The sequence below is a fragment of the Cygnus olor genome, chromosome 13 (assembly GCF_009769625.2).
Source record: "Cygnus olor isolate bCygOlo1 chromosome 13, bCygOlo1.pri.v2, whole genome shotgun sequence".
In the NCBI taxonomy this organism is placed as follows: domain Eukaryota; kingdom Metazoa; phylum Chordata; class Aves; order Anseriformes; family Anatidae; genus Cygnus; species Cygnus olor.
Genome location: NC_049181.1, coordinates 5,065,942 through 5,091,802, shown reverse-complemented (window position 1 = coordinate 5,091,802; position 25,861 = coordinate 5,065,942). Strand labels below are relative to the sequence as shown.

Here is a 25,861-nt window from a genome sequence, read left to right as displayed (position 1 = left end):
CTGGTTATTCTTCTTTGAGGATTGGCTGTTAAGGCTGGATGCAACACTACACAATGAGAACACTGATGAAAATGAGAGCTGTTTTCATTCAAGTAATAACACTGTATCATATCAGAATACATTCTCCTGTGCCAGAGTATGCCAAATGTAATAATGAGGTGCCATGCCCCTGTAAAAATGCAAGCAATATGACAATGACTAATGAAGAAAGAACTGAAGGTTGACTGAAAAATAATGGATTAATGAGAGCTAGAGATTCTATAGAGAAATCCTGACTTCTACTCTAAATACGCTTCTGATGGAATTTGGCTCAAGTCTCAGATCACTTGTAGATAACACTTCACACTTCCTGAATTGTAGAGTTTGGACATTTTGAAAAGATCCAAGTTAGTCCTAATTAATACTGTAACATGAACAGCAAATTCATGTTTGGCCTGAACTTTAAGAAACTTTCTGCAATCTCCTTGAAGACATGACATTATAAGACCCCCTCACAAATTAGCTCATATAACAGAAGATAAAATTGAGTTTACCCTTTAGTAAGACAGAGTTCTCAGTCTTCAGGTTCTGAAAGTAGAAATTGGAGCTGAAAAGAGGCCAAATTGTTTTAACATTTAACCAATTTGGATCAGATGGACTGAAGTATGCAGTAACAATGAACTAACCAAAGTATAACGGAAACTTAATTGTCCCATTTTGTCCTATGGAAAAATGGGTTTCTAGTAAAGCAGTTAATACAGTAAGGAAATGACCTGTCATAGTCATGGCACACTTGTGACAGTGCTGTTGCTTCTAGTTTATGAACTCCATGATTATTTGTGATTCTCTTCATGTACCAAATCAAAGGCTGAGGGACAGAGCATTCCAGGCCTGCATATGAGCTTGTGTTGATGGCCAGCTTGTGCATTATATCCTTATAAGATAAAGATATCTATTATATTTACCATTTTGAAAGTTTGGGAAGCCACATGTTAGTATAACATAATTAGATATACTTGCATGGCTAAAGTTTTTGGGAGCCCTTTCGATTTCTTTTTGGGTAATTTCAGACATGACAAAATATCATTCCTAGCAAATAAGCACTCCAAGAAATACCATCTAGAGGATAATAATAATTTTTGATTGATTCAGGATATACTTCGCCTTAATAATGCCTTTATTTTATATGTGCTCTCTAGGAAGTCCTTTACTGAAGGGATGCTGCTGAACAAAAAGTTTCTTGAAAAAATATTTCACACAAATGCACACACAGGAATCCATGCTGTAGAGGCTTATTTGCTATTTCATGTACTAGCTAGCAAGAAAAGATGTCCCAACTTTTAAACCTAATTCCACTGGAGATGACCTACAGTTCTACTCCTTCAGAAGTGGATGGAAAAATGTAACAATTCCCACCTGACCCAAAGTTTTGATATAGTAATAAAATTCAAAGCATTATTCTTCATCAGGTTGAGTAATCACAGTGTTTCTGAGAACGTGGACAATAAATATATTTCTGCTGATTGAACCAATCCAATCTGATGGAAATCGCTGCAGGAATTCACACTGCTGTGGCCTGGAAACCAGTTACATGATGTAAAATGGTAGATTGCATTGTTAATGAGAATGTGTAAGTGAAGTTTCCAGTAGCATATATTTCAAGCAGAACCATCCCAGTTTCTGCTTCAGGAAAACAAAAAATATTCTGCAACTATGGAGGCAGGCACTTAAAAAATATTCTAACACCAAAGGCGTAACAATGATCACAAAATAACATGTAGCCTATGAGAGACATGCTGCGAATTAGATGTCACCTTAATAAGCAGGAGGAAGAATATTTTTCAAAGATGTAAAATAATTTTGAAGAAACTGATATAGTTACCTCTGTATGTGTTAGGCTTAAACAATATTTAAGTGGCTATTATTCTGCTCAGAAAGTTTGTTCTGCTGTGCATTCCACTGAATTAGATCAAGAATAAATTTGGGTGAAGTTAAAGTGCCAGCTCCATCAGTGAGAATGGAACAGAGATCACAGTCAAGTCAGAGGAATAAAAAGAATGATTAAAAGAGTTCTATGTGCTTTTTGTAGGACATAAGGCTGGAGGCTCTTTTATGTGAATCTAGAGTTCAAAGCTGTCTCGTAGGAGTACATTAAAAATAAAATAGTACCAAAAGTAGATAGAGGGCAGAATTTTTACCCTGAAAGTTTCTGCTTTCTGTGCTAAATTATAGATAACCCTTATCAGCAGTACTTAAGCCCACTTCTCTTCCAAGAACTTAGTGGCAGTCAGGAATATGATGACAGTTCAGCTTCTTTAAGTGGTAAAGATACAGCCTAGAAACACCAAAGTGAAAGGAAGATGGTCTTAAAGGTATAAGGATTGTAGGGACAAATCTCTACATGGAGAAGCAATCTACTGCATATACTGTAATAAAGACAACATTCAGCACAAAGACACTACATTGGATTTTCTAATCTCAGACAACATAACAGATTGACATTTGTAAATTTACATACACCAGTACTTACTGTTGCTGCATCTAACCCAATACTATGTGTGCACACTGGTACAAGGGAAGAGAATACCTTCTGTCATTTTTAGAGATTATTTATTTATTTAGAGATTATATTGTATATTATTTACAAAAAAAAAAAAGTCAATCCCAACTTTCTGAGTCAATCCAAACTGAAAAACAATTTTACTCCTACAATTACCTTCAGAAAATACTCTATAATACTAAATTTCAGTTTGTAAACCAGTGTGAACCCATTATTACTTACAAAGAATTGAGAGCATAACAACACTTCCTTCAGTGCACTAAACAACCAGTTTAATATATTATCTTTCCTTGAATCTAAGAGAAAATGTCACCATGGGTCTATTCTGGAGAACTGGACCTGTGGAAACTTCTGTCTTAAGTTGCTGTGTCCAGGAGTCACTTATCTAATATTTAGCAGGGATAGGGACAACAGTATGAAACGACTGTTTGCTCTACTATTTGCTTTGGACTAACAGCTCATATCACCAGCCATGAAACTGGGGTGAGAGCTTGATGAAACATGGGTGGAGAAATCTTTCCATACACAGATTAAGAGGAAAACCGTACCACCTACCACTCCCTGCTAACTTTAGCCATCCTCCTACCTATAAGAGACACTTCATCCTTTTGCATTTCCTTATTTTTGTTATATTTGTGAAAGAACATTTTTTTTGCACAGAGGTTCAGCACTTCTTGCTATTTTCTTCCACATCATGACCTCCAACTATAACAACCTCAGTGCAAAAGACCACTGTGTATGGAAACAAAGCTGGTGATCTTCCAAATCTTTTGATGCATTTTTATGGAATATTAAGTAAGACTGAATGCAACAGGCAATATGCCCCAATATTAAGCTATTTACTCTTGAACAATAATAAAAAATCAAAATTGTTATCATTTTAGTAATAATCCATGCTACTGAAATAACTTAATTATGCATTTTTTGCTGTTATTGCTGAGGGGGGTGGGAAGAGGAGAGGGAGAAAGTGGAGAAGTGTAGAATAAAGTAGAGGCTAGAAGGGGAGTACTTACAAGGCAGTTCCATTTGTCACTTAAAAAAAAACAAAACAGAAAAAAAAAAACAAACACTCCTCCATGAACTTGAAGGCAATTTCCAAAAGAATTTTCTCCCTTACAAGTTAAATCCTTTTTCTCCTCCTCCTGTTCCACTGCTGTTAACAAAAAAGCAGCTCATAAATCAAACTTTAATCAAGCTGAAAATCCCAATTTTATTTCTTCACTTCCCTAGGGGGTTGGAGCATTTTGCAGAATCTTTTGTTTTCTGAACTTCTCCACTTCAGAACTTCTGTTTGCTGCTTGCTTTCTCTCCTAATAAAATTACTTTCATTTAGGATTACTACCCTCCTCCCCTTCCTGACATTGCACTTGTTTCTTCAGCCTCCTGTGACTGAAAGTATTTAAAGCCCTGCAACTTAATTGGAAGAAACATGATTGTAAGGGATTAGCGACCCCTAAATTCAATATACAGAATTATGTTTACACAGCCAAAGAGAGATTAATCTGGCTTTTTTTTTTTTTTTAATTTTCTTCTGTTTTCCTAACTTTATACTTCAAATCTTTATAAACTAACATGGAGACCACATTCAAGTAGGACAAATGACAGAAGCATAGGACATTATCATTAACTACTTATACTGTTGACAATGATTATGCTGAAATCACTTCTAAATATTCCAACAACATGTGCAATTCTTTAAAATTCTTTCTCATGCTACATTTCTGAAAACAGCCTGATGCAAAGTTTAACTGAGCCTGCTCATTTAATACATTTTGAATCAATTCCTGGATTAATTTATCCTGGAATGAGACATGACACTTCCTTTTAATCCACAGTTAAGATTGCAAGCATTTTTGTAAGATTATATATATACACACACAACTGGTTTGCTAACAAAAAACAAAACACTGATTTGGAACAGACAGGTTCTGCCTAAAAATTTGGAATAGATTATAAATATTTTTCCTCACTTTGCTATTACTGCTCCAAAATATAGTTTAAAATGTCATATTTGAAGCACCACAAGACTTTAAGGCTTATTTATGAATAGGACAGAGGAAAGAATGAATGAAAATAAGCACACTGTCTTTGGATAGCATGATCAGAAACTCAACCATAGTAAGCAAATGAAAGGAACGTTTCCTATGAGACTCCCATATGAGATTTCCAGAATGACTAAAGATTGTCTTTAAGGTGATAAGCCAAGTTTCATATTGCAGTTTAGGGAATCACTTCCCAAGAATGAATAGAATTATGCCGATGGCATTTAGTAAAATCAATGTTGAAGGACAAGAAAGCCCTACAGCTAACAGTTAAAATCTCTCTTTTGCTTCTTTTTCATTACTTTTTCTTTTATTATATAATAGGGATAGCTCTGAGCTGTAAGATGTAAATAAAAAGGAAAACTGCTTTACACAATGGAACTTCCCAGTTCAATCTGTAGTAAATTCAGACATTCCAGATACAGAATTTAATGTCTTTTAAACTTCATTACACACACATAATAATAATAATAATAATAATAATAATAATAATAATAATAATAATATAGAGATAAACCCTACCAGTAAAGAGAAAGTTTTATACCAGACATACCTTCCTTATTTCTTTTAAGGAAAGACTTCTTTTATTCCATAATAAAAGTGAATCAATTAAATGTATATAACTGCAAAACACTTCCCTAAATCAGTCCCATTCCATGGGACTGTATTTTTATAGCACAGAATCCATGACACAAAGCTCGAGATTGCATTTCCTGTCATAAGGAAGTGGAAACATCTGGATTCTCAGGGCCAGATGAAGGAATGAATACTTTTGGAATGTGTGGCAATGATTTGCTTTGAGCCACGTTTAAATGCTATAACTTTATACAATATTTACATGAATATCAAAGTAGAATATAAGCAATACTTGTAAATCAGCACTATAATTTACCCGAGTGCTACTGGGACAGTATGAAGAGTTTAAAAAGTGATATATTACAGACTACCTGTTCTTTGCTTTCTATGGGTTGGAAGTCTCTCCAGGTAGCTGGTGTTTCCTAATGATTTTGATGAACGGTTAAATGTTTTTGGATTTTGCTGACTATCACTTTTGTTGACAAATAATGCATCATCATAAAAAAAATAATTTTGAGGTTTTCAGCACTAAACAATAAGTAGAAGACATTGCTTGTCATGAAAGCTTCCAATGAGCTAGCCCTTTTAAGCAGAGATCATCTTATTAGTAAAAGACAAGTAAAAGCCTACAGTAAGGTCACAATCTACATATGTTAAAATAAGACCTTTGTTTTATAAGACTATTATTATTTTTTTAATTTCTTCTGGTGCACCAAAGTCATTCTAATCACTGTGGATGGAAAATCTTTACACCTGATTTAAGTAGGCTTAATGATTTGGTTCAGTCAGTAATATGAACAAAACCCATTGCACTCATTATTAATGCATTTTCATTTTTCTCTTTGGGTTTTGTCTCACCGTTCAAATAGAATTTCAGCAAAGTAACTTCAACTGTGACAAATAATGGATTAATTCTTTGAGGAACTGCTATTAATTCAGCATTGAATGTCATGAGTTTACCCTTCTCCAAAAGTTTTAACTGTTTTTATAAAACTGTGTTATACCCTTAATGGGACTTTGTATAAAATTAATTCTCATAGTAATTATCCATATTAAGTAGCTGACTACATCTACCTCAACCGAAAACATCGAGTGTGCACATCTCAGTGTGCTGCATTTTAGGTGTATCTAGCTATCTAGTCTGCCTGCAAACAGCATTGCACAGTTTAAATATGATTCAGTGGACTGTGTAGATAGTATACCCCATCACTTTCAAAAGTACAGGTAGGAGAATAGGGATTTGCATGAAAGTGCTGATGCTTTTGAGAAATGGGGGACTACGTTAATGTGTCCTTCACACAGCAGATGGTACGTGAAATCTGTTTCATGGTTGGTAAGTTTTGTAAAGGCTTGTAAAGATTTGTTGCCCACTGCTTCAACCACAAAATGAAGATATATACCCACACCAAAAGCACCCCAAAAAAAATCGATTGTAATGGCACCACCTCATAAAATAATCCAAGTTTTTCTTAAAGTAGGAGAAATGCTCCTTAGTTTCCGTTAAATCACAGGTTTTGACAGACAGTAAGAAATTGTATACCCCAAACTTGAACCTATGCTTGTATACCTCTGAAACCATATTTTCCAATTAAAAAGAAATCAAAATAGAAACATGGATTGACAACTTCCAATAGGATTTAAAACATTCATTGCCACCGCACTTTATAGGAACATGGAGGCAGGCCAAACTCACTTGGTCATAAGGTCCATATCATACTCATGTCCCAGACATAAGAAAGAAATCTAGATAGCTCATTTTGATAAATATCCTCTGCTATTAATCAAATTAACTGCTGTTCAAATGCTATTCAAAGTTAGTTATAAAATATATTTCCATATTTGTATTTTCTAAATGTAAAGGCCTAGTGAAATCCAGTCACGTGTGAAAACCAAGAAGTTGTATCATACTTGAAGGATATAGTAAAAAAGAAAGCAATCTTTACAAAATGGTGTCTTGAGTTATAACAGCTGGGTACAGCAGAGGGAATGTTCAAGTTATATCTTACTGTAAGGACATTGACTTTTATTATAATCTCACTTCTGTATAGTATGTTGTCATTCTAAATCTTTCCAGACCGAAATATAAGATTATCACTGTACTGGGGCAAGCTGGCTGGAGTTACTTTCCCCACAGCAGCCCACTGAGTGCTGTAGCTAGAACAGCATTGCTATCACACCAATGTTTGTGCTATTGCTGAGCAGTGCTGGCACAGCACCAAGACTCTCTCCAACCTCCCCAAAGCCAGTACACTGGGGGTGGGCAAGAGGTGGGGAGGGGACATCGATAGGGCAGCTGACCTAAACCGACCAACCGTTTGTGTGAGCAAAATAATTATCATATTATGCTACCATAAGTTAATATATATATATATTATTAGAAGTGACTAAACGTTCATTCTTCACCTGAACTGTAAAGAGATTAGGGCCAGAGTTTGTGTAGTAGCCTCAGCATGGTGCCAAGCCCATGCTGCTATATTGAATGTGGGTATTCAGTGATTAGTATCCATTTTTTATCTGACATCAAGCACACAAATATAACAACCAAGACATGAGATATCAGCTGAACCTTAGTAATATTAAAAAATATGGAGTCTGAAAAATCTTGGAAATTAGTGACTATTCTTCAGAAATGAAAAATCACTTGTTACTAAAATCTCCTCTAGAGAATAATCTTAATCACAAGAATTCTTTTCAAAAACTCTCAGTAATTTTTTTTTTTTTTTAGAACATAGATATCTATGTCATTATTTCTGTCATGATCAGTTTGAGTTAGGTGAGTTAGAATATGAGATTATAATTTGAGAATTTGAGATTGAATTTGATATTATAAATAAATATAAATATATTTTTATATATTATTTTCCACAGCGGAATCACGAACTTGAATATTTTGCTTGCATTTTGACTACTTCTGCACATTGATCAAGGGACCTGTAAAAACTGCTATTGGTATCTTGTATAAAAGTCTGAAAACACACACAATGAGAGATAGTCATGAACCAAAGCCTGCTTTCCTCATAATTTTCCCTGGCAAGGAGGAAAATTAAAAATAAACAAATAAAAATCATAAAATCATGAGATGATATATTTTCTTAATTTTAGGAACAAATCACTTTCTCTCATTAGTGACTTTCCTCCTGCTTGACCTTGTTTTCCTAAGACACGGGATTTCTTTTACTAACCATCTCAGCTTTTGTCATACAAGATTTCTAAGAGCTACATTCTGGAAATTGGGTTTGTGCACCATGGCAGGTCTGGCATGTGAGGAAATCAGCCACATGCTAGATTTTTTTTCCCCCATATCTGTCCAAAAATACACAGCACAATTTCCATCCCATCATTTCAGCTAAGAAGAAAATCTGACAATTTATTACAGTCCTCCTGTACCAGATAATAGTCCAATTGATAGTATGTGACAGAGCAGCTTAACTTCAAGAGCCAGCGCTTCTTCATATAACTGCTGTCACTTTTGCTTTTCTCAACTTCACCTCAGTAACCAATTTTTTTTCTGCTGTTTTAATTTTGATATGTCTTGTTTCCTCAGAATGTTGCCAAGAAAGTGAATAAAACATAGGTTGATACAAAATACCTTGTCTAAGGTGCATCATTTTCTATCCATGTATCCACAGAGAAGAATAGTGTGCAGATATTTGCCATAGGTCTTGTGCCTACAAACAAATGCGTAAAGTGTTCACTTTGAAAAGTATCTGATCCTGCAGATCTGTCTATACCATTTATGCTGAGAAGTCCTGCTAATTTACACTGTGGTCTATATTGCTGGGGTCAGATTGCTACCATAACTAAACTTGCCCATGTAAAACTAGTTTGGCTGAGTTGCACTGTATAAGCATTTACAGTACAAAACCGTGTTACTTTAAATAAGGTGGAAAGGACAAACAGAGGAACAGGAAGTTCTGGAAGTTTTATGCCAGTTTTGTACGGGGGAAGCATAGTATTTTTGTACAATCTGCACTATCAGTTCAATGTCTTTTGACAATTTACAGAGTTTCTAAACATATTTACCATTTAAAGCACTGCCAGTAATTTAAGATCATAACACAAGAATAAGAGACACATTTGCCTCTCTTCATTGCAATTTTGCCAGTCCTACTGTCCTATTAACGTCACGAAATATCAATATACTACTTCTAAAAGAACTCGCAACTTGAAGAAGGTCTAACATTGCCAAATCAACCAGACAAACTAAAAATACTACAAAAATAAATTTGAAATCACAGGACCTTATTGACTTCAAATCAGATTTTTTAATTTCAGAAAATTGTATTCTCTTTACACAAACTTCCCTGTTGCAGCCTAATGAACTTACGTTGGAAGTGACATATTAACAGAGGTCCATCCTATACTACTGCTCATAAGGAGAAGAGTGAATAAGTAGATAGCTTAAAAGACTAAACTTACTAAAGACTAAACTACATAGCAATGGATGCAATAGCATCAATGAAAAGTTTGTCTAAGGACAGTATGGGTTCATGGGAATCAATATGTATATATGAATACACACATTTAAATTTTTAAATAGTTACAAATATTCAAGAAACATATAAACTTAACACATACACATATATCCATGTATACGAATATTGAAGAAAACCATATAAACATAATGCATTTATTTTTTGTAAACATTTCATAATTTAAATGTATTCATCATAAGTTAAATGTATATGTTTATATGCTAATGTACACAAGAAAAAACTTCTCCCTCTCTTTCTGTATATAAACATACACATATATTTCAATTCAGGGAGAATTCTCCCTCGGAAACACCTTAACCTCACTATATAAGAACATTTGCACTGGGTCATGCCAAAAGACCACCTGCCCCAGCATCATGGCTCTGACGATGACCAAGTATACGGCTATACCATCACCTGTCACAATTTTCAGCTCAGGAGCTGTCTGAAGCAGTGGAGGAGTGGTGTTCATGAGAACTGAAAATGCACTGCAAACGAGTGTTTATATTCATTTACTATTCTCAGTAAAATTAGTATCTATACTAATTATATTACTACTATACTAATTATGCACGTTATATATATATATTAATTCTATGCCATAGTAAGTATATATATGAATACTATTATATTAGTATTAGTGTCTTCAATTCTCATAGTAAAATAGTGAAAATTATAATTTAATATAGTATTTTAATTTATAAAATAATGGTAACAATTGTAGAATACAAAGGAGCTCAATCTTTGTCATAGCAAGGCTGTACCTAACAGGAGACTCTACAGAAATGGGGAGAAATTATACCTGAGTTGTGTTAACACATATACTCAGGTTTTTAACATACTAAAGGTATTAACCTTCACAAGGGCCCAGGAAGTTATATGTAGTGATGCTCAAGGTAAACATCAGACACTAGAATATCTTAGATGTGAATGAAAGAAAGTTACCTAACCTCTTTCAAGGAACGAGCCTTCACTAGAAATTTAAACAAAGATTCTTGACTATTAGCTGTTTGTTTGTATACAACGTTTGCCTTTAAAAAAAATAATTAAAAACCCCTCTTTTTAAACAGAAAAAAAACAACAACAACAACAAAAAAACAATAAGTTGGAATTCTTCACTGAATTCTTCCCATAAGTGTCAAAAAAGCCTGTATGTTGGAATTCCATTTTATTAATTCATACTGAAATTGATTATTACATTATACCATTTAATGGCTAACCACTTTTGAAAGGATTAATGAATCATGACATTTTACCTGCATATTTGAAGGAAGCAACAAGAGCGCTTCTTTAGAATACTTAAACTTTGGGGTTTTGTGCAATAAAAAGTACTTTTCTTTTAGAACTACATATCTTTTTCTAATATTTCCTAGCAGCAAGTCTTTTCAAACACAAATGCATTTAAACAATCAAACTTATTTGCTAATAGTAGCAACACAAAATAAAACAATCAGATTGTACTTTGGAGATTGGAGTGTAAGAGGAGACAAGATGCAAGCACTCTCTTCTCTGCCACTCAAAAAGAACAGCTTGGGATAACTGCTAGACTAGACAAAAAGTAGTCAATACTTGGTACCCACTCAGACACTGGAAAGGTGAGTGTTGCGCGTTCAAATTATGTTTGTACTATAAGCATACTCAATCAAGTTTCTTTATTGTTTGTTTTTTTTATTTGTTTATATTTTTATTGTTATTGTTTGTTGACACGGGAATATGGCTCCATTGTTAGGCATACATAAGTGTGTATCATCTTATCAGAGCATTTATTAATGAATACATAACTTAATACAGTATAGAGAACAGCAACAAATTTTGAAAGTACTAGTATTTTTATTGAGTCTGAGCTACTGTAATTATACAGCGTACTGTGAAATTAAAGGCTTTAGCCTTGGCTTCTATAGTAATTTCACTGGTTTTGCCTGAGAGTTCAATCCAGAATCTACTGAAAATCAGTGGAAGGGCTTTTTTTTTTTTTTTTTTGCATTAAATGAACAAAGGGAAAAACACTAAGCTTACCATATCAGTTCAGTCACATTGCAAGCCGTATACAGTTGGACAAGGTAGGAGTATCTAATTCTATCAATACGGATCACCCTTGAACCTTGCCCTGAGATTCTTGCTCATTTCCAAAATTTCTTTCAGAATGGAAACAATAGATTTTTCCACCACATGAAACCCAGAACTAGTTATATTAGTCCACAGATTATTGTACTGAGGTACTGCAGAGGTTGCATCAGACTTCTCTGCCCCTGACTAACTCAGGCTTTTCAGAACCTTTTCTCAAGCACCCCCTACATAGCTTCATCTTGCTATGAAAACACATACACAGTTCCCTGTGAATCATGCTGGACATACTATTAAGAAACTTTAATTCCTAGATGATCTTTTCTTTCTCTTAAAAAATTCATGTCTCAGGATCAAAGAATTACAATGCTGAGACGGTGATCTTGTGACAGTGCACCTCATATTAGCCCAGCCTTATCACAACTACATGGACTTCTGTGTGAAAATCTCCATGTCTACTTTCAGGAACTTAACAGTTTTGTGTCTCTGACCTAGAACACATTCCTGAAAAACACTGGTCAGAATGACAAAGTTCCCAAACCTTCATTAAGGTTTTATGACAGCTGAAGAGATCCTAGGGAATATAGAACACAAAGGATTAGGCATGCTATATCCACAGTGCTAGAGAAACTGAGGACATGCGTTTTTGGAGTAAATGCCCCAAGCAAGGGACATCTGTGAGAGCCTGCTAGAGCACATGCAACAGACTGTCCTTCAAAATGTGGATCTTATGGTTGTGAATATATACAAAGTTAAATTGGCAGATCACTCCCAAAACTGGATTAAAACAAAAATAAACAACAAAACCAAAACCCATACAATACAGGCATAGCTTAGTGTACACATAAGAACAGAACTCAGAATTTCTTAGACACAACAATATGAAGAAATAAGCTATTTTCTTTTCTATTCCATTATTTTCTTCTAAAATTGAAGATACTGTCTTCATCATTTTCACCCCACATTAAAAATCTTCGCCTGCTATCAATAAATGATAATGACACTTAGTAGAGTCATAGAAGCTTACACACTCAGGGTTGGTGTTTTTTTTTGTTTGTTTGTTTTTGTTTGTTTGTTTGTTAGTTTTTTTGTTTGTTTGTTTTAAGCATTAAATGAAGTATTAAAAATGTAAGTTTCTGGACCAGCATGTGTTTTGATAGATACGTTCAAGTATTTGTACAATCTCCTTCCAGCCTACTGATTTCAAGGTAAACTGCTCTTCTATGCAGTGTCACTGATCCATAGAAACTACGATCCAAACTTAAGACTGACTGAGAACATAAAACATTCATAAAATTCATACAACCATATACTCTTCTATGAACTGATATTTTGGGTAACAATTCTGAAGTGAGCATTAAAGTGAATTTGTACAGTAGGAACTATTTAAAATCTATTTAAAAAAAAAATAAAAAAAATCTAAGCCAAGATGGTCACAGTTAGGAACTATTAACTACCTGACTGAATCACAGCACTCGCCAAAGACCGGAGCCTGTGCATTCCATATGTGCTGTGAAGCTGTCCTGAAAGTAGGGACTACGTAGTGTTTTGCGTTAAAAAAACTTTAATCATTCTTTTGTAAAGATGTGTACAGGAAAGGGAAAGAGAGTGTGCTCATATGTGCTCATATGCTCATGCATGTGTACACAAGCATGCACAGTTCAGTAATTCATCCAGTTAAAATAAGAACAAAACAAGATCCTATTGTTTCATCACTTAAGTAGCCGTTATTCTCCAGTTCTTTACATACTCGTTAAACAGTGTTTTCACCAAAAATTCTAGCCCTGTTTATGACATTATCTAATTGTCAAAGGTACATTGACCTTCATTAACAGTAATGTTGCTTCTGAATAGCTGTAAAACACTAGCATTTGGGGAATAAATTCAAACATATGCTTATTCCACTCTCAAACCCTTTCCAATTTAAACAAGGGCATTTTTGCTATAACTATTAAACACGTGAAATAAATAAAAAAATTAATCTTTAGTAGATTACAGTATAATCTCTAGTAGATTATTTGATGTCCTCTTAATTACAGAAGCACAGATTACTCACACAGAGTTAGCAGCTCCTTAGTATTTTCATTACTATCAACTACTTCTGAGTAGTTAGTAGTTAGTAGTAGACTAATTTGTCAGAAAATATTCACTGATAGTTAAAGGTTGACTGAAAATCTCAACCCATCACAGCCTTTTGTCTGATCATGGAGCAGCCCTCCATCTCCCAAGGCAGTCAAATGATCAAAAATCTTTAAGGCAACAAGTTTCACTCCTAGAACTGGAGTGTCAGAGGAATGGCCAGCACAGATCAAAGCAGTCATCCACCTAATCCCAAATCCTGACTTGAAAAGGGATACTTTACAGGAAAAAGAACAAAACTCTTCATTTAGGAGACAAATCTACCCTGTGAAAAGTGTCTTTTTTACCTCAAGTGCCACAAGACCATTTATGCAAGGAAGCATGAAGATTTGTAATCCTTTCAATACTCTTGACATATTTTTTAAATACTAATCATTTCAAAGTAGCATGTTATTCTTATTAATGTTCAGTACAGAATACCATATGGCAATGTGTGATGCAGATTAATCATCAGTCCCAAAGGAAAAACAACCTTCATGTGCTGCTTTTGAACAGGCCAGCTTTCCAGTTATGCCCTTCTTCCTTAGGACGTGAAGAATTTAGAAACTCTGCATCAATCTCCACGATCTTGCATCACAGCTTTACCACATCTCTCCACCAAAATTCTTTCCCTTGTATTAGAGGAGTTCAAGTGACATTACTGAAGGTGCTATAGGTTGATAAAAAATAGACTGGTGATTGTTTTCTTAGGATGTGTACTAGGTTAAACATTAAGAGAAAATCAGTATTTTGTAGTTTTCAGTGATGGCTGGGAGATAAAGAATGTGAGCCAGTAGATGGGAGAATAGACCACCAAACATCTGGAGAGCTGTCCTACATCTGGAGACTAACTTAGCTACTTGTACTTTCTGCATGACCTCACTATTTCTATCAGTTCTCCCATAGAATAAATTTTGACCTCAAAATTGCTTTATGAGGATCAGAAGAACTCTGAAGTGCTCAAGTTCAACTTCAAATAGGAACATACAAGTACAATTATAGGGATAAACAAATTAGCTCTGTAGTGCTGTAGTGAGAACTGTACTCTAAAAATAAAAAATAAATGAAACAAAATATGAAGAGAAGTGCAGGTGACCAATGACTTTTTTTTTTTTTTTTAATTATGGGAAATCATAGTGGTTGAAAGGAAAAACTGCAGGTTTCTAGTCACATCCTTGCTTCTTATCTGCCTGGTTTTTGTACCTACTTTTTGGCATCACAGCCATTGTTGTTTCTGTACAGTGTCTATGTCTGGGAGGCTATTAATAATATTAATATAATAATATTAATAATCCTGCTACAGTTGCATTATTTTATTTTTTTTTACCTTTTTTTACATTTATTTATTATAACTGCTCAGTCAAGTTTGACATTCTAAGTCACTAAAATGGTGCCTCAACTTAGCAGAATATACTGCAGGTCTGTGTACATTATAGCCTACACTAATACTTTAAGTTAGACTTCCTGAAGTAGGAAAGTGATTAACATAACTGTTGTGGTTTAGCCCGGCTGGCAGTCAAACACCACACAGCCGTTCGCTCACCCTCCCCCCTCCCTCTCCGGGATGGGGGAGAGAAACGGGAAAGTGAAGCCTGTGAGTTGAGATAAAGACAGTTTATTAAGACAGGGAAAAGAATAACAACAATAATAATAATAATAATAGTATTAATAGTAATAATGTGTACGAAATAAGTGATGCACAATGCAATTGCTCACCACCCGTTGACCGATGCCCCGCCTATCCCCGAGCAGCCGGCCCCCCTATATATTGTTCAGCATGACGTCAGATGGTATGGAATACCCCTTTGGCCAGTTTGGGTCAGCTGTCCTGGGTCTGTCCCCTCCCAGCTCCTGCTGCATCCCTAGCCTGCTCGCTAGCGGGACAAAGCGAGAAGCTGAAAAGTCCTTGGCTTGGTGTAAGCACTGCTCTACAACAATTAAAACATCAGCATGTTATCAGCGCTCTTCTCATTCTAATCCAAAACATAGCACCCTGCCAGCTACTAGGAGGAAAATTAACTCTGTCCTAACTGAAACCAGGACAATAATAAATTTCATTTCATTCATGATAATTTGTAAAATCTCATTAGAAAGTTTATACCTAAACTTATGTTAGGTGTGGCATTTGTTTCCTGGCTGCTATATGAATTATTAAATGCCTGGATTTCTCATCACTTAAAGACACCACAATTAAGGACAGTGTTAATCACTCAGGGAGAGGAGGTGGAAGAGGGTGGATGGGGGGGAAGGCGTTTTTTTTTTCTTTCCTTTGTTTCTCACTTCTCTAGCTTGTTAGTAATAGGCAACAAATCTTACTATCTCCCTACTCTGAGTCTGTTTTGTGCATCACGATAATTGTTGAGTGATCTCCCTATCCTTATCTCAACCCTTGAGCCCTTTGCATCGTATTTTCTTTCCCTTCCCCTTTGAGGAGGGGGAGTGAGAGAGCAGCTGAGGTGGAGCTCGGCTGCACACCCGAGTAAAACCACAGCAGTTCTGCATAATTTTGTTAAAAAAAGCATACATATATACTTCTGAAACAGTGGCTTGAACCTACACAAATTTCTACTACTGCAATGGAGTCCTGTGGGTGATAAAGTACTGAGTTATTTGCAAATGTAGTTGAATATTGTATACAATGCTTTCAGTGTGAATACAAATGTATATATACACTGATTAATCTAGGAGAATCTACCCAATGGAAAAATATAGAGACAGAAATAATCCTAAAAGACAATAGACAAGGCCAGAAAACAACTTCACAACTTCAATGGAGACCAAAAACTTAGAATAAAATTCAATTTCAATACAACAGACAGGTTTGGAAAACCACCTGAAGAAACACTGCTTTCAAAGTGCAAATTCATCACATGAGGACAATGTAAGATTGGTCATGTTCATATACATTGTCCCAGCATGACAAGTCATTTTCTAGGGACATATTTCCATTCACAATGTTCATAGTGTACAGTGTCAACTGGTTAAAAATACCCAATATTGATATTTTAGGGGAAGCATGGAAAACATTGATAAACAATAAAATTCAAGAATGAACAAACTAAGACATTTAGTTTTCTCCTATTTTCATGAACTTTACCAACAGCCAGACTCACTGATGTAGGAATTAACTCCATAGATCTTACGCCACGCCAGCATACTGGCATGAAAGCCAAATGGACATCTTGTTCCTACTGGAGTTTTCTCACCCCAAAGGAGAATTCCCTATTAAAATGGAATAGCTTTTAGCTTCTCCATTTCTCCTCAGTAGTTTGTAGCCTGACTGGGTGGCTGATGGCTCAGACCCTAAGAATATTCTCATCACTAATTGTCCAATAAGTAAATGGTCCTTTCCTCCAAGTGAAAGAAACAGCCTGAGAAATCTACATAAATAAGCTGTGAATATATACAGATCAGTCCTCATAACTATTTGATAATGATTTTTTTGCTATAGGCAAGAACAGTTGTGCATGTGTCTGTTTCCAAGCAGCATTTCCAGCTATACCAACCTGCACACAGTACATCCTCCTGTGTAGCATGTATTCTGACTGTGCTCTTTTTCTTTACGCTATTACATGTTTATGTATTCTGTAAATTATCTGAGTAAAGAAAGTATACATTACTACAGCTTTGCTCTGCAAAAGTCATTGCAGAAAACAAGTCTGACTACCTATCCTGTCAGTTTTTTCTTTACAGAAAAGTGATAGGTGCACTGCTTACACAAGTATCATGACAACCACATCAAATAAACTTCATTTTTCATAGAGTAAACTGACAGTGACATTTAATATGAGGAACAGGGGATAGATTTTCAAATCTATGGAAATCTTTGACAGCTTAGATACAAAACCAGGCTAGCATACCATAGATACATCAGGTCAAAATAAAGTCTAACTTTTTCATAGACAATAGACAGGATTTTACAGCTTAGCTATTTATAGACTCGTTCAATTACTCTACAGCAAATGACATATTTTTCACTACATTTTCTCAAAACAATGACATTCATCATATTTAAATATTCTGCTTTGAAAGGGGAACTGAATAGCCTCAAACTTCAGGTGCAAGATTTCTCATGGTTTGCCTTTAGAACATGCAACCCATATATCCAATGAATTAAGGACAAACATTTTTGTTTGAATAATATTTCTTTCAGTTTTGTTGGGCAAGGAGAGGAGGGTCTGATGAGGTCCCTAAATGAAATTTCTTCCATATCAGTATCTTTAACCTCAATACCTGGAAAGTAGTTGGGTAAATACAGATAATTCATATACACTGAACAACAACAACAAAAAAATTTAGATTTTCAGTTTCCTGTATGGGATCCAGAAAATTCTGGAATCCTAAATGCAAATTAATGCAATACTACTGTTTCCCTATAGCACATTGTTTTGATGGTATAAAGCAAAATTAGGTTTTCATGGAAATAAAATTTGGAAGTGAAACATTAAGAGAAGCTTATGAATTTCAGAAATTCCTGCAGGTTATGTATTATTTGGTAAGATTTTGAGCATTTTAACTAAAAATTTCTAGCTCTTCTGTTTCCAAAGACTCTGAACAGCCTGAGAATTTATGGTTATATTGTTTGTTCACAACCAAATTGAAACAATAAGGCACTTACCAAGGTGTGAACGTCCGCCATTTAGATGGATAGAATGTTAACATCCATATGCAATTTGCCCAGATTAATTGTTAATAGCTGTATGGATAGTTTGTTCACAACAAAAATTTGCTACCACCACATTAGAGTACATTGCTAAGTTAGGATACAATATAACTGAGAAAAACAGATATTAAAGTCTAGGTAACTGCACAATTTTAAAAATAGCTGCAATAGGAATACATCAAGGCAGTATAGATTTCACTTTTGTGACACATAGCTTTTCCCTGAAAAGCTGACACAGGATGTAATTACACAATACATTTTCTTCAAAAGTGTTTAATACACCCAGTCTAGGCAATCACTCTTGTGACTCATTTTGCTGGCCCTCCAAACTGCACCAGTACAGCTATTAGCAGGACTTTGTTGTAAATCAAATAAAAAAAAAGGGGGGGGGGGGGGGGGGGGGAAGGACATGTTTTTGTTTGTTTGTTTGTTTGTTTTTGTTTGTTTTTGTTTTTATTTTTTAGATCAACTAAGCCAATTTCAAGGTTCACAAACAATCAATGCACATTTGGTAGAGGAGGCAGAAGGACAGAGACAGCAGCAAACCTGATGTAGGAGTGAGAAGGGCAGACAGAAGTGGGGAAATAGGGCAAGATCTTATCTGCTGAAGAAAATATGTCGTCTACTTTAGGGTTGCCAAGACAGTGAAGGATCTGGGGCGATGTATAAGGAGCAACAAGAAGCTGTCTCAGGGGAGGTTCAGGTGGGATATTAAGAAAAGATTCTTCACTAAGTGGGCAGTTGGGCACTGGAACAGAATCCCCAGGGAAGTGGTCACAGCATCAAGTCTCTCAGAGTTCAAGAAATGCTTGGACACTTCTCTCCGGTTTGATTTTTCAGTGGTCCTTTGTGGAGCCACGAGTTGGACTCAATGATCCTTGGGGGTCCCTTCCAACTCAGGATACTCTATGATTCTATGGTTCTATTCTGAAACTAGTGTATCTCTGGAGTGTAGCATAAGATTGCACAAGCGATGAGTAGGTTGATGATTAGTAGCAAACAATACATAAAATGTGTTTAGTATAATGCATGTACTAACCCACTATTTTACACTATCTAATACTAAACATTTTAATTTTTGTAAGAGTAATTTCAAGAAATAGGGTATATCTCCACAATAAATGCAAAAAAAGTATCAGGGATCTAATTAACATTTTATAGATCTTTGTAAAATATGATTAATTTGGTTAGATAAAGACCCAGAGTTCAGGGTGGGAGAAGTATGTGCTGTTACTGATTTCACTCTGAGTAGTAGCGCACCACAGTCGTGTTTGTGAGATCTGGATTCAAAGCAGCTACAGGTACTCAGAAGCAAGTGTTAGGTTTCACTGAAAGCAAGGAAGAGTAAACTGACTCAGTAGAAACTAAGTGTCACAGGGGCAGGATGCTGCCAATGAGCTGATCGGAAGCACCCTGCCTCTGAGATATAGTGATTTTTCACTCCTAAAGCCTGTTGAACCAGGAAATATAAAATTCTTTAAGATATTATAGATATATTTAGAGGAATAAGATTTACTCCTGAAATTTTTGTTATTTGTATTTTTAGAACAATGACAAAGTGGATATGATTTTCCAGGTTAACATAAGAAATCCTACTACAAATACTTGGACTGCTCTCATGAGCCAGGTGATCAAAATGTTTGTGTACTATACTGCTAGGCACATTGCAATAATTCTGTTTTATTCCATTTCCATTTACACATTCATGACTTTATATACATATATATATATATATATATCCAAAGGAAAAATTTCAGCCAGTGTGAATTATTCAGAGAAACAAGGCAGAAAGACAGCACTCAATATAGCCATAAAAACATGAATATTATAATTCCACAAAAAAAGGGAGACTTGAGTTAGTTGCTGTATAAATTAGGTTTGGAAATAAATGAGCTACCTTTTATTGTTTAGCTCTTTTGTGATTAGTTTCCCTTCCACATGGATGGAAGAAACCTATGAGACATTCCTTTCCTTGTAAGGACACAGAGATAAATAATAAATGACAGACAGCATGAGTTTAACCACAGCTTTGGATGTCAGAATGATTACTGAATTTATAGATAAAGGAAATGTGTTAGAACTAATCTATCTGAACCTTAATATTAATCATTTGATACATATAGGAAACTACTAGTTAATCTGTAGAAAATGGTAGTAAAAAACTCTAATGATAGATAAGGAACTGCTTAAAGGGCCCTTACCAAAGACATTGCAAAAGAAAAAGGAGCAGCTGGGCTGGAGGCTTCTTATCTAATATTAGTGACTTCCCATAAAAAAGCAGGAGATACTGGTGTTTTTTTTTTGGTAACAGGAAATTGGAAGCCATCAGATTGAAGGGCAATAGAACATCAACCATGAAGATGACCAAGATGACCTTGAGGATGATGGTAAAATGAAATTTCACACTATTAAAATTTAAGTGTACTAATAACAGGAAATGGTAGCCCAGGGGGTAGTTCATAGGAAATGTTACAAGATGAAAATATCTTTTGAATGTTAATTAAACACAGAATGACTGTGTACCAAAATTCTTCCACCCTAGCATTTACTTCCCCTTTACCTCTTTTAATGCCTCAGATTTCCTATCTCTGTTTTGAGGTATCACCTTTTTCCCTTCCTTAGGTATATTTAAAGAGTTACAGAGGTGCTTCTGACTGGGAGAGAATGGGTACCTGCAGAACTGCCTTAGCTGCTCCCCTCTCCCTAGTTCTCATGATTGTGAAAAATATGTTTTGTTTTTCTATACAAGCATTTTTGTTATTTTTCTATACATATTGGGAAACACTCATGCTCTAGTTCACTGAATGAGGTTCTCATCTAGAAGGTTTTCTAGAATTCTTGTAACCAGCAGTGGAAAAAAATGAAGTTAAAATGGTACGGGCATAGAGGTGAACTATTAAGACCAACTGATGAATGGTGATCTCTCTCATCAAGAACGGACTAAAGGATGCTTGCCCTTTTGCCTAATAAAACGAATTCCAAACTGCAATTATAATTTATTTCCAAACAAACAAAACAAACAAAAAGGATCAGAAGAATAAGTTGTTAAAAGAATAATGTCAGCACAAACAAAAATGTTACCGTGAGTAAACTGGCATGGAAATTAGAAAACTTAAGAACCATTAAAGGAATTTGATAGCTCCAAGCAGGCATAAAAATCATTTTTAAAACAAAGCCTGACATAAAAGACATTATGAGATACGGTAGTCATAAACAGAGGCTGAATTTGTTAACCCATAAGTGTTCTGTGGTTATAAGTCTGAATTTGGCAAACTGCTTGTGCCTAAAATATGCGACATACTTTAATTATAGGGATCTTTCTTGGTTTATATAAAATATTAATATAAGACACTTAAGTTAAAATACATAGATATTCAGACACATTTTAGACTGAGAGAAAGACACTAGATCCATGCATGACCAATTTTACATAAAGACAATTTGATCACTGCTACTGTTTTAGACATTTCTCTTATTCTGGGTCTACTGCTGCAATCAACAGAAGCATTTGTTACTGTAATTATGAACACGAAGTAGAATAGTAATACTTCAGTGATCAGTTGGTCTACTAATCACACTGATGCTATTTCTGACAAGAGTCAAGGATCTAAAATCATTTCCAGGGAAATTTTGTACTATTTCTCAGTTTGAAAATCCACTCTATAAAAAATACCTTAGCCACAACACTTTTTTTTATACACAAAATTTGATTTTTTAAAAAATAAGACTTCATTTGGTTAAAAGGTAAAAAATTGATTTTGATTCTTGTTCTCTAACACCCAATAGAAATGGAAGTAGGTGGAAACTCTGTAGTTGTGGCCAGCAGTTCTCTTTAGTGGTCTTTTTTCCCTTAATTTTACACACAGTCTGTTTGCCAATAGTATTATTAATTGAGGTTCCTCCTTTTTTCTCTCCATAGGAAAGATATTGCACATTTCAGAACATTCTCAGGCTCTGAGGCACTTGTCACTTATGTAACCAGAATATAATTTTGTATGTGTGAAAAGTGCATCTTAAAAGTGAATAAAGTTACCAGTACAGAATCAGGAGTTTTAATCCATGCTTATGGAAACAGGAGCGGTGTTACATAAAGCTGTATAACAACTGATTAAACTCCATTCTGAAAACAGATATACATAGCAAAAATTATTTTTTAATCCTCTGAGTAAAAGTTATGCTAGGCAATAGCATATACAATATTCTAAACTACAAAAACAGTTTCTAGAAGTATTCACTATCTCTTAGTAGGGGTACCAAAATCCTGGTAAGTATCCTGGAATCACCATACATAATTAGTGAGAAGTAACATCACATATCAGACTTCTGATTTGCTTCTCTAGAAAAGAAATAATTACAAATTACATTGTTTTTATTAAATAGTCAATTTAAATGTTTCAAAGCAATCCAAACCCCACATTTTTACTCACAGCCTGACTTCTGCAGATTCAGACCACACAGTCACAGCCCACCACTGCCATGCTGGTTCCCCAGGTGTGTGCAGTGTAGGAACACTACCTTACAAACATTCCCCTTCACAAATGTAGGGAATCATTAATTTATATTGCATGTGCAAAAGACAGTGATTTTATACCATGTTTGCTCCCATCTGGTTTTACTGCCATGCTGAGTATTAAAGAAAAGCAGGAGAAAGCAGGACACAGAGTTTAGGTGGGACCTGGCATTATGGAAGTTAGGAGCTCCCACCTAAGTACTGCTTTCCTGGGGGATGCAATGTTTTGGTATTAGATGTGAGATTTATTTTGTGTTTTTTCAGTCATATCCTCTTTTTCTAAGAAGCACCTGTATCAGGAACAATCCTTAGGAATAAAGGAGAGCTGTTCTGCACTTCAGAGGTTGGAAAGTTCAGCAGAGATGAGTATGATGGAGGTCATGGGCCTGACTGCTCTGCACCACCCTGCAAGGCCTGCAGCCTACCTGCACTCCTGCAACTCCCTCTGGCCCATACATGAGGGTGGTTTTTTATTTGTCTATTTTATTTTTTTTATAATGGAACTGTAAAATAAGGTATGATTTTGATGTAATTAATATATATGGTTCTGAAACTTAAGACTGTTAGTTGTTTTGTGCAGTGGCTGCTAGGGTGAGTTCATTAAGTCTGAGACTAGGTGCTTACTGTGCTGTATGAACAAATTAGTAAGGAAAGAAATAGGAAAACTAATTATTAATGTTACCATAAAGAAAAATCTTTTAAATAAAGATTAATGCTCAAATGGTTTCATATTTTTGACATGTAGTTCAAGCATTCCCTCATACACGAAAAATAAATGCCTATTTCTTTGTATGGCTTGTCAGCATATATTGCTTTCTGATGTTTATGGTAAAACATCAACACAAAACTTCAGTATATCAGGTCTCTTGTGTTTTAACCCATTTAGTGGATATGGTTCTATCACAGTAACACTGTACTAGGAAAATGCACAGTATCTTTTCCACTTGATAAGACTACCCTTCAGGGATCCTGGTGTATTGAAACAGTTATGCATGTCCCACGGGCTATTTTATTTTTTCCTCCTACTTCTAGATCCTCATTTATTTTTGTTTTTAACAGAATTTAAAATTAAAATTTTTTAGAACAGATAAAACAGCCAAGTGCTCACTGATGCTTTTAGGAAAATCCTTCTTTTGAATGCAAAAGCTGTTCCAGTTCACGCTATCCATAGCAGATCACACAGAAAAGTCTAACAAGCTTCTGTTGAAGCAGTGAGCTTTTTTTATTATTATTATTCCAGTCAGTCAACTGACAACAGCTCCAACCCAGTTAGAAATCCTTTAAACTGCACTTCGGAAATCACCATCACAATTGCTACTAATTGGCACTTTTGTTGGCAGCCTCAGGAGAAGAAAGAAGGCAATGACTGAATGGGCCATGGAGAATGAACTCCCCTTCCAGCCTGTCAGAAATCCTTTAACCAGAGCAGGGCGAAAGTACATTCCTGTAGCAATGTGTTTTTTTTTTTTTCTTCTTCCCATTATTATTAAAAAAAGAAAAAAAATTCCCCTAATGCATAGCATCTCTGGTCTACCTGGCTTGTACCTAGAAAACATCACTCAGGACTAGCAATCTAGAGTTTCCAGGATCATTTAGGAAAGATTGTTGAAATACGTGGTTTGTTTGTTTGTTTGTTTGTTTGTTTGTTACAGCTACTCCTTAAGCATATTATTGCAGTTTGCCTTTTGTTAGTTTTCTAGTTTATTACCTAAAAGGAAATTTCTTTAATAGGGGAAAAAAAAAATCATCTGAAGCTGGATGAAAGAAAACTAGTGACTACACTATGCCCAATGAAAACAGATCTGAAAGAAGATTAGAAAACAGATGATCTACTTAAAATTTTAGAAATGTTTTGTTTTCTTTGTTGTTGCTGTTGTTTTTTAATGATACTACTAAATCTACGTACTGTGCTTTGATTTCAGTCCCTACATAAGCAACCTTCTAGCCCACTTTCTCTAGCATGAGCCACTTTTTAATCAGATCCTGTGTAGAAAGGTTCTAACTGAAGGTCCACAACTGCTTTTCATAAACTCACATTTCTATGACTTGTTTTCACTTCTTTCTGATGCCTAATTGTATGTTAAAATCATAAAAATAATAATAATAAAAGTTATTATTATTATTAATAATAATAATAATAACTAGGTTTAGGTTCAAAATCCATTTTGAACCATTTAACTTCAGGAAGACCAGGTCTTAACTCATGTTAAGGCAAAAGCTTATTCACGTGTGATGCCTGCAGAAATGATGTGAATTACCTAAATGATTGCCCTATTGATTACTTGATAAAATTGCTTTCTTAATGTGTGGCAATTAAAGGATTGTAGCATTCCTTTCTTGAAAGGTGCATTATTGCATGTCAGCCAAATACAAAGATTTGTGCTTTATTTGGAAGTCCTATTGCACAGCTGGATACTCACAATACTCCTCTGTAACTATTGAATTGCTGACATCGTTAGGTTGGCTAAGTATATAATTAGCATAAGTTATATCAACCTGTCCACTAAGTTCAAGGAACACAGAAGAATTATTACACTTATTTCACATTCTAATGGACAATGCTAACACCGTTTTCCTATTTTGAACAACTCTGTTTTATGTTGAAAGCTTCTCACTGTCAGACATGGCAATAGCTGGAGGATGGTCATGCAGTAAGACTAGGATTTGGGCCTACTGCTTAGAATTACTTATTATTTTCCCAAGTGATGGTTTAATAAGACTAAAGTCTATACATGGCAAAGTTCACTTTGTGCTGAATAGTTGGTGAATTGTATATCAAACACACCACCAGTTCACTGCCTGTGTCATTAAAAAAAAAAAAAGAAAAAAAAGACATCTTCAGTCTCTTTAAAGTAGTTGACTGTCAAACTACCA

The 25,861-nt window shown here is 35.1% G+C and overlaps 1 protein-coding gene and 1 long non-coding RNA gene across 6 annotated transcripts in view; both read right to left on the bottom strand.

Annotated features, from left to right (window-relative positions):
• The window catches only part of PCDH11X (protocadherin 11 X-linked), a 488,057-nt gene that overhangs the window by 27,098 nt on the left and 435,098 nt on the right, over positions 1 to 25,861 (bottom strand). The window lies entirely within an intron of this gene.
• On the bottom strand, positions 19,318 to 20,566 carry LOC121077156. Its single transcript, XR_005823926.1, has 2 exons — positions 20,375 to 20,566; positions 19,318 to 19,421 (listed from the first exon to the last, which is right to left on the bottom strand). It is a non-coding gene; the product is annotated as an uncharacterized LOC121077156 (long non-coding RNA).